Genomic DNA, 10,661 nt, shown 5'->3' on the forward strand with positions numbered 1-10,661 from the left:
ATATAGGATACACTGACTTTGCCTCTTAATTCCCTAGTGGCATTATCTTCAGGTGGAGGGACATTAATGTTTCTAAGTTCACTTTTGAAAGATATTACTTTTATTAAACACTTCTCAGTGCATTGATATAATCGTTAGCATATTTATAGATGATATCTGTTGACGTACATGTGGACAATTGTCATGGGTCGGCCAGTACACCGGTTCTTGGAGCCCCGCCAGAACATTCGCTCCATTACCCATGTTAATATGTTGGCTTGCCCTCCTCTCGAGCAAAGACAGGGTGTGTAGGAGACACTACATTTCTGCAGGAGGTGGGGGGCAGGTACAGGCTTGAGAAATTCCCACTGACCCTATGCAAAGCTGCTGTTGTCTGCAAGCTGCAAACTCCTATAAACGTATACAATGGCATTGTTCTGAAGTGAAATAGAAAGGCAGACATATAGTCACAGTTTGCAAGTATGCTTTATTTTTATTTACATTCTGCAGTAATTTGAGTGTGGACATGTGATGTACAGGGCAGGTTTTGTAGTGGAAGAATACCCTTTAACACTTTAAATTTTTTTGCTGTAAAGTGCAGTACACATTAAATGTTTGAAAAGTTGAACTTTTCTCAAACTTTATACCCGCCTCGAGGAGCGTATATTTTTTAGCACTTAGGGCCAGATGTGTGACCTGCCAAATAGCGCCTCACAAATTGCGTTGCATATGCGACTCGCAATTTGCGAGGCACTATTTGGCATGTACAACAGTGTGTTTAACACTGTTTGCGATTCCCAATTGGGTCGCAAATTGTGAGGCTCATAAATATTAGTGAGCCTCTCGCAATTTGTTAGCCCATTGGGAATGGCCTTCCAGTAGTTTTATTGCATTTTAAGGAAAACAATACGTTTTCTTAAAATAACCCTCACCCACCAAAAGGTCCCTTGGTGGCATGCTTCATCATCGGGTTCTTCCTGCCCACTGCTGGTATTGTGCTAACAATACCAGCTACAGGAATTAATAAAATGTAGGCTCCACTTATCTATGTATTTTTTAATAAACAGTTTCTTGACCTTTCCACTCTCACATAATTATATAGCCAACACCATACAAAGAGCTCCCACGTCTTTGTCGGTCGTAGCACACCCTGTCCTGCAGTAGGCAGGAAGAACCTGATGATGAAACATGCCACCATGGGACCTTTTGGTAGGTGAGGGTTATTGTAAGAAAACTTATTGTTTTCCTTAAAATACAATAAAAGTATTGGAAGGATAGTTACTTTTGAAGTACGAGTGGACTTTCTTTGGTTTTTCATATGATTGAATTGTTTAGCTTTGAAGAATCTTGCCTACGAGGTTCTCACAGCTGCTTCTTAAAAAAAACTGGGTTGAATTAAACTCAGGAATGAACATAATTAATTCAAGGATGTAAAATGTTTTCTTTGGCTTGGGCTCCCTAATATTAAAATCAGAACATATTTATTAAATATTTCAAAAAACAGAAAAAGACAGAACCTTGACATTGGGATAAAATGTCAACTGGTCTGTGAATAGATCTGTATTCATGAGTTGTCTCTGACACACACACCAGCAAAAAGTTTAAATAATATTTTGTTTCTTTGTCACATGTCTACTCCCCACTCAACTGTAGTCTGTATCACAGTTCCCATGCGTTTAATGCATTGAAAAACAAGTGAAGTTTAGAAAGGGACTGCATCACTGTGTCTTTTAAACTTCACCTGTTGTTGGAGTGTACATGCTTACACTTTAACAATCTCTCACCTGGCAGCGGCAGTCAGCAGGCATCGAGCAGGGGGGCACATTGATCAGAATCTTTTTCAGTGTGAAGTTCGACTTTGAAGCAGCCAGTGGGGTAAAGATGAATAACTGCCTAGCTTCCCAGGTCTGAGCTGCATGTGACCCCCTCAGGTTTTGTTACACCACTGGCTGACCAACATAAAAAAGACAGACAACGTGACAGTAAGAGGAATTTAATGCAACATTTACTCACAATATTATCTGTGTTAACTAATTGATTTAGGATCAGGTTTAATAATAAAGTTTGCACCGAAATCCATGAAAACCTCCCTGATATGTGTGAAACGGAAAAAAAAGGACTATGCCAGCAAATTCTTGACGCCTGGTCACCCTAACTATAATAACTGAAAGTAATTCTATAGAAGGACTAAACTGGTTTTTCGGACAGACTAAATGTTAGAAAGAGAAACAAAATCAGTGTTTTACTGACTGCTCCATTTGATCCATTTTAGAAAGATTTACCTAGCAAAAGCATCACATTACAGCAATGTCAAATTACCCCATAAGTAGCTCATTCAGTTAGAGGAGAGCGAGCCAAAAATTACCAGGGACAGACAAGCATAGGTTTGGCTCTGGCTCTAAGCCAAACTCTGACAATACCTGCCCTGTAAGTCATGCAACAAACACGTTAGAATTTGCTACGGTGTCTTCAAAATTCAAGAACCTAAGTAAATCAGTTTATTGCAAAAGTATTAATTAAAAGTGAGAGTTTTAAACTATGAATTGAGAAACATTCTTACTCCAGCGCTGGTGACAATGCTGTTAGTGATCTAAGAAGCAAGTCAGTTGTCATGTGTACCCAATATGTGGCCTAGATTCTTATTATAAATGAAGCAATATTATAGACTAGCAAATTAAGCCCAAAAGAGGTTTGTGTACAGTGCACATCCTGAACTCACATATTTGAAGTTGCTCTCATGTAATAATGAGCAAAAAGGAGATTTCTGTGAACCAAAGTATATGTCTAGACAGTAGTTATTTTCCTGTGAACTTCTAGGCTATGAAACAGGCCCCAATCAGGGCTGGTTATTTGCTACGTTTTTAGAGTTTCAAAGACAAGGTCAGATGAGTAGTGTTACCAGTGTTAACAAGGCTGGTACAGAAATGCTCTAACCGTGAAATGTGGCTACAGGAAGAAATGTGCTGGGGAACATGTTTGCAACAATGTTCCCAAATGTTGCCTTGCGCTTCTTTCACTTTAAACATCATAACTACTTACATGCCTGTTTGGAATTTAGGGGAGAGTTGAACTTGAATGAGCTTCAGTCTTCTTTCAGTTTTAAATATGTTACTATATTATAATTTATGTGATACGAGATGACCTTTCATACAGCAGTCCAAAATGTGGGCACTTGAAAACTGAAAGAGCTACCATCAATGCGAGCTCTCTTTACTTTGGGAATGCTAACAAGCATCGCACCTGCAGATCTTAAGTTCCTAAATAGTACGTGGGGTTAATAAAAGACTGGGGATACCAAGAGCCATTGTTGGCAAATGCCTTGTCGCAGTAGGATAGTGCTTTGAAGGTGGATGCTGCTTCAGCGGGAGCCAGTGCAGCTTAGAAAGCATGGCCCTGATAGAGGCAGCGCCGGACTGGGAACCAAAACCGTCCCTGGCAAAGTGCTCGGCCGCCTCCACCTCCTGGGTGGGGGGGGGGTGCCGCCGAGCTCTTTGCCAGGGCCGCTTTTCGGCTTGTTTCAGGGCCAATTTTGCAAAAATGGCCCTGTAACAAAACGGCCCCCACCCCTGCGGCGCACCGGGAGATTGCCCGGTGCCCGCTATGGCCAGTCCAGCCCTGGGGCATGATATGGGAGATTATACAGGAGGCAAGCTACAGCATTTTGCACTCGCTGGGATCTACTCACATGATTCTGTGACACCCTGTGCGCAGCTGCTTCTCCTGACTGCTGCCTCATTTTTGCTCCTTGTGTCCCCCTTCTGTGCCCCTTGGTTGCTCACTGTTACTCCGTTCATGCCCCTTTCTTCTCCTTTGTGCCTCGTTTTGCCCTTTGTTGTTGCTCCTTGTGTCCTCCTCTGTGCCCCTTGGTTTGCTCACTGTTTACTTCGTTCTGTGCCCTTGATCCAATCAGTGTATTTTGCTTTTTGCCACGGTGCACTCTCCCCCCCAGCCCCCTCTTGCCTTCTGTATCACCTGTTTCCCGCCGCTCGCGCTCCCCGCGGCCCAACCCCCGCTTCCCATTGGCCGCCCCGCTCCCGCCTCCCAACTGCTCCTCCCTCCCTCTCTCCCTCTTATAGAGGCCGCGCAGCGGACGCGCGCAGCTTGAAGAACCGGGTTTTAGAACCCAGCGGCGCCAGGGGCACGTCCAAAGTCTTCGGGTTCACCTGTCTTAGAATACAGAGACACGGGATACTTCTCGTGGCGTCAAAGATCGAATTTATTGGCTGCAACCAGGAACAGAAGTCCACGAAGTACAACACAGGTATATTCGTCGGAGACTGCTCAAATTTACAAGACGAGTCATCCTCTTTTATGCAAAAAATCACATTCCGGACAAACACCCACTATTTACAATTTGTCCAATCATAGGCATTATTGCAAAAGGTATCGCATGACGACAAACCCACTTTTCAGTTGTCCGGCCCACCATTAGTTACACAGGAAAGCCCAACATTCCTTCTTACACAAGCCAGACAAACCCATAATAAAAGAAGCACAACCCATATCATAAAGAGACCATAAAGGAAGAAACAGAACCAGATAAGAAGCAGGATAAGGGGTGTGTGTGCATACCAAACTTTACAATGTCCTGTGCTCTGATCCTCAATCTTGATCAGCTATCGGGCAAGGAACTGGCCTAGCAAGGTCAGCTTCAGGCAACGAGGTCAGTTCTCTCGGTTCATCCAAAATTCAGCACAAACTCGAGCTAGCGTGTACGTGTACTAAAGACTTGTTCGGCCGTGGTCATCGGCATATGTGAGGGTAACCACAAAATGGCTGCCATACACAAAATGGAACCCAAGTTTCAGTATGAAATCCCTAAATACATAGTGAATCCATCGATCTAACATAGCGAAATCACTCGTACTTGCCGTACTCACTAGTTACGGTTCGCTACTATCAAATTCGTAACGAAACCATGACATTTATGAAAACGGGTTCAGATTTTACGGAACCTCAAGCTGGCGCGCCGCTGGCAAGCCCATCTGCACCCGTCCGCGCCTGGACCGCGCCCCGTGCCAGGACCCCTGGCCCTCGAAGAGGCCAGCTCACCCGACTGACGTACGACGCCACCACCCTCCACACACTCAACGCCGGCCGGAACTTCGCCTGCTACCGAGCCACCCCGAAACGCACCCACGGACCCTTCACCTGCCAAACCTGTAAATTCACCTGCCTCCGACCCTGCCCGGCACCCACCAAGCCAAGCACCAGTAACAATCACCTCAAGTGCATCCTGCTCAACACCCGCTCCATCCACAGGCACGCCGTCGAACTCTGGAACCTCCTCGTCACAACAGCACCAGACGTCTCCTTCACAGAAACCTGGATGAACGCCTCCTCAGCCCCCAACATCGCCATAGCCATCCCGGATGGCTACAAGATCACCCGGAGGGACCGCGTCAACCAAACCGGAGGAGGCGTCGAATCGTCCACAGAAACACCATCCGAATCACGACCAACTCCGACGACACCCTCACCGCCTCCAGATACACACCGACTCCAAGACCACTCTCAGAGGCACCCTCATTCACAGACCCCCGGGACCACGCACACAATTCAGCAAAGCCATCGCAGACTTCATCAGCCCGCACGGCCTCACCTCCTCAGACTACATCCTCCTAGGGGACCTCAACTTCCACCTGAAGAACAACAATGACAGCAACACCGCCACCCTGCTGGACAACCTCGCCAACCTCGGACTCTAGCAACTGGTGAACACCCCCACCCACTACGCCGGCCACACGCTTGACCCCATCTTCTCCTCCAACAAGCACATCTCCTTCAGCCACTCCACCGGACTACACTGGATCACCGCTGCGTCCACTTCAACTTCAGAAGAACCACGACTCACCACTACCTGCAACACATTCCCCGCAGAAGCTGGAGCAAGATCACCGCCGACCAGCTCACCACCTCCCTCAGCCAGAACCCTCCCACCAACACGACGGACCCCAACGAAGCAGCCCGCAACCTCACACAGTGGCTCACCAACTGCGCAGATGACCTCACACCACTGAAGAACCCTCCCAGCAGACCCGGTAGCAAGAAAGCCTCGTTGTTCACCACCAACCTCAAAAACTCCAAGAAAACCTGCCGCACGCTCGAGAAAGCCTGGCACCACGACCAGACAACAGAAAACAAGACATCCCTCAAGAACGCCACCCGCAAACATCACCTGCTGATCCGCACCACCAAAAGGACAACATTCAAAGAACGACTGGACAGCAACACCCACAACAGCAAGGAACTCTTCAGCATTGTTAAAGAGCTCTCCAACCCCAGCGCCTGCAACAACAACATCGCACCCTCACAAGACCTCTGCGACTCACTCGCCTCGTTCTTTCACCGCAAAATCGCCGACATACACAACAGCTTCGGCGCACAGACCACGCACTCAACCACTGAACCAGAGCCCCCCACCACCACCCTCTGCACCTGGACCTCGGTCAGTACCGAAGACACCACCGGCACGATGAACACCATCCACTCCGGCTCCCCAACCGACCCATGCCCACACCACATCTTTAACAATGCCGACTCCATCATCGCACCCCAACTCCGGGACATCATTAACTGCTCCTTCGCATCTGCCACCTTCCCGGAGAGCTGGAAACATGCCGAGCTCAGCGCCCTCCTGAAGAAACCCACCGCGGACCCCACGGACCTCGAGAACCTCCGCCCTTATCTCGCTCCTCCCTTTTCCTGCCAAAGTCATTGAGAAGACCGTCAACAAACAACTCTCCGCCTTCCTTGAGACACACGGATCCCTTGACCCATCGCAGTCCGGTTTCTGAGCAAACCACAGCACCGAGACCGCCCTCATCGCAGCTACCGATGACATCAGGTCCCTGCTCGACAAAGGGGAAACAGCTGCCCTCATCCTCCTGGACCTCTCAGCAGCCTTCGACACCGTATGCCACCGCACCCCAATACAGCACCTCAGAAACACCGGAATCCAAGGAACGGCCTTGGAGTGGATCATCTTGTTCCTCGCCGGAAGAACCCAGAGAGTCCGCCTCCCCCGTTCCGATCTGCGGCCACCGAAGTCATCTGCGGCGTTCCGCAAAGATTCTCGCTCAGCCCCACCTTTTTCAACATCTACATGAGCCCCCTTGCAGCCATCGCATGCCAACACAACCTTAACATGTTCTCCTACGCTGACGACACCCAGCTGATACTCTCCCTCACCAACGACCCCGCCACCGCCAGGGCCAGCCTCAAGGAAGGAATGAAAGACGTCGCGGAATGGATGAAGCTCAGCCGTCTGAAACTGAACTCAGAAAAGACGGAAGTCCTCATCCTGGGACCATACCCCTCTGCCTGGGACGACTCCTGGTGGCCCTCTGCCCTGGGCACTGCCCCCAAGCCAATGGACCATGCACGCAACCTGGGCTTCATCCTGGACTCCTCCCTCACGATGACCAAGCAAGTCAACGCCGTCTCGTCATCCTGTTTCATCACCCTGCGCATGCTCCGAAAGATCTTCCGTTGGATCCCCACTGAAACCAGGAAGACGGTCACCCAGGCCCTCGTCACCAGCCGTCTGGACTACGGGAACACCCTCTACGCTGGAACCACAGCCAAACTCCAGAAAAGACTCTAGCACATACAGAAAGCTTTGGCACGACTCATGCTGGACATCCCCCATCACAACCACATCTCTGCCCATCTGAAAGAACTGCACTGGCTTCCCGTCAGCAAGAGGATCACGTTTAGACTCCTCACCCATGCACACAAGGCTCTCCACGACATGGGCCCCAAATACCTCAACAGCCGCCTCACATTCTACACACCCACCCGCCAGCTCCGATCCGCCAGCCTCGCCCTCGCCACCGTCCCACGAATTCGCAAAGCCACGGCCGGAGGAAGATCCTTCTCCTACCTGGCGGCCAAGACATGGAACTCCCTCCCCACCCACCTACAGCTGACCCAGGACCATCTCTCCTTCAGGAAGCAACTCAAGACCTGGCTGTTCGAGCAGTAGCGGCTCCCTGCCCCTCCTCCCAGGTCCTTTAGACGCTAGCGGGTAAGTAGCGCGCTATACAAATTTGTTTGATTGATTGATTGACTGATTGACCTAGGTACAGTAGTCCAGCCTGGACAAAATCATTGCCTGAACTAACTACTGTTTTATTTGCAGACTTTGGCAGGAAGCGGAAGGTTTGTTTAGAGTCTTTAGCAGCCCAAAACATTTCCTTGCAAGTGCAGTCTCTTCCCAAAACAAAAGTTGTTTAAAAATCGATTTTCCTTTTCTGTGATTACTGTCTTTGCATGTGGTTGTTACAGTTTAAAATTGCAGTTTAGACCTGCATGTGATTGATATTTTATCACCTGTTTTGTGTTTTAAACTTTTGTTTTTCCCTGTCCATGATTGCTTGCATTTAACGTGTTGAATTGTGGGATTTGCAGTCCAACCTCTGTAGTTTGTCTCTCTCATTCCTTTTGTGGCAAATCTGTTTTCCCTCCAAATTTCTGCTTTGAGCAGTGCTAAGACCTCTGTGTTAAAACAGTACACCCCCCAGCCACCATTTTGTGTTTACAAGCCAGTGAGGCCAGCCCACCCTGCCTCCCCCCCACCAGCAACAGGGATATTCTACATCAGAAGGTGCTTCTGTGACCTGTTTAAACTGTATTTACTGGGGCCTGTGTACTTCGTTTATTGGCCAGCAGGGGGAGTAAAGTTGTATTCAAACATTTCTCATTTAGGGGAGGAGCTTAGCACGCATCCGAGATGGCCGCGTGAGCACAGGGCTCCTGAGACCCTCGCCGCCCTCCGCATATATCCTGATCGTCATCCTGACTACGAAGACGGGTTATTGAAGATGAAACTTTGCTGATATATTAGCTGCTTTCAGAAATTTCTTCGGAATACGGGAACCGCAGTTACGACACTCTGAACTTTTGAGGCCCACCCCATGGCGACGCCGGGGGCTTGAGTCGTCGAGACGCCCAGGTAGAAGTTGAACAACAACGGCCAGTGGGGCTCGGCTCATTGCCTCGGAGTTAACTTTTGGTTTCGTTTTTGGATCTTTGGCCATATCCCGCCTTTAGATCGATCTGGTTGCTCGAGGTCTGGCGGTACTCTGTGACTCCACCGTGTGCCAACCGTCGCGAGAGATGGTGTGGCTAGCTGCTGGCGCCTGCTTTTGAGTACTCTGGCGGGACGACCATGTGGTGCCATTCTCACCAGGTCTCACAGGCCCCTCGGGGGCACACTGCTCAACATGGCGGGCAGGCCCGACAACGAGAAGCGAAAAACCAAGACACCTCTTTGGGGGGGAATCGTACAAACAAATGTTATGGATCGATGCACCCATCCCAAAGGGTCCCCCGTTGGTGTCACGAAGAGCTTAGATGAAGCAGGGGAAGACCCGGCTGCGTCGACTGATCTTACTCTACAGGATGTCATGGGTGCCATTGTTGGTATCAAGACTTCCATTGGCCAGCAATATGAAGCTCTCGCCCTTAAGCTCGACACTGTGGCCATTGACGTCAAATTGATTAGAGCTGACTTATCAAAGACTAATGAGAATGTCAAATCCTTAGATCTGAAGACCTCCAGCCTCACGACCGACGTTTCGGATTTACAGGCGGAGGTCGGCAATCTGCGATCTTCCAACGACCTCATGGCTCGTCGACTGGACGATTTTGAAAATAGGGCCAGATGCAATAATGTTCGTATTATTGGTGTCCCTGAAAAATCAGAAAATCCTGCTATAGATCTCCTTGTAGAAGACCTCATCCTAAATCACCTCGCCCCCAGAGGCCTAAGTAAATTCTTTGCGGTAAAACGCGCTCACCGTGTGCCAGGTGGGAGGCCGAAGCCTGGTGCCCCTCCGAGGCAGATTATCGCCAGACTCTTCAACTTTAGGGACAGAGACGCTATCCTGCAGACGTCTCGGACGGGCGGCCCCGTGAAGTTTGAAAACGCAACGGTGAGCTTCTACCCTGACTTTACCCAGTTCGTTCAGAGGCAGAGGATGGGGTTTCAGGGGGTGAAGCGACGACTGAGAGACATGGGTTTGAAATATGCGATGTTATTCCCAACCATGCTCCGTGTCGAATACGAGGACCGGATGTTTTTCTTTGATCGCCCTGAGAATGTGAGTGACTGGCTGGATACATTACCAATGCGGAGCGATCGAACTGAACACTCGGGTGGAGCGGAGGGTGGCGTGCCCGACCAAGAATGAGAATGACAATGTGGTTCCTGATTTCGGAACAATTATCATACTTCACAGCTGGTTTGAAGTCTATCGTACTTTAGCGATTCATAGTGACATACCCGAGAGTGGCGGGGGGAGTGGGACTCTTTCCTCCTCTGGGTTTCTTTTTGCAGACTAGTTTAATGTTAGGGTGACAAGCACACTGCAAGTTGGGATTGCTTTTGAGTCTAATGCAGGGGTGCAGGGTGGGGGGGTATTGTAACAGGTTTACGTTCAGGGGCGGAGGGGGGAAGTTGGGTATGTTTTGTTTTTTCCCAAGGCAACGTATTGTTCTATTTTTGTATTTGGGTACTGTGTTCGCTATGGGGTGGTTGCTGCATTCATTTCTGGGATGAGGGGTAGTGGTTTGAAGCTACTGTGTTGGAATGTAAATGGGTTGGGGACAGGATAAAGGGCGTGTGGTACTGGGGCTTCCGGATGGTATCCTGTTGATTGGCGGAGATTTCAATTCTG

The sequence above is a fragment of the Lissotriton vulgaris genome, chromosome 2_1, assembly GCF_964263255.1.
Source record: "Lissotriton vulgaris chromosome 2_1, aLisVul1.2, whole genome shotgun sequence".
In the NCBI taxonomy this organism is placed as follows: Eukaryota; Metazoa; Chordata; class Amphibia; order Caudata; family Salamandridae; genus Lissotriton; species Lissotriton vulgaris.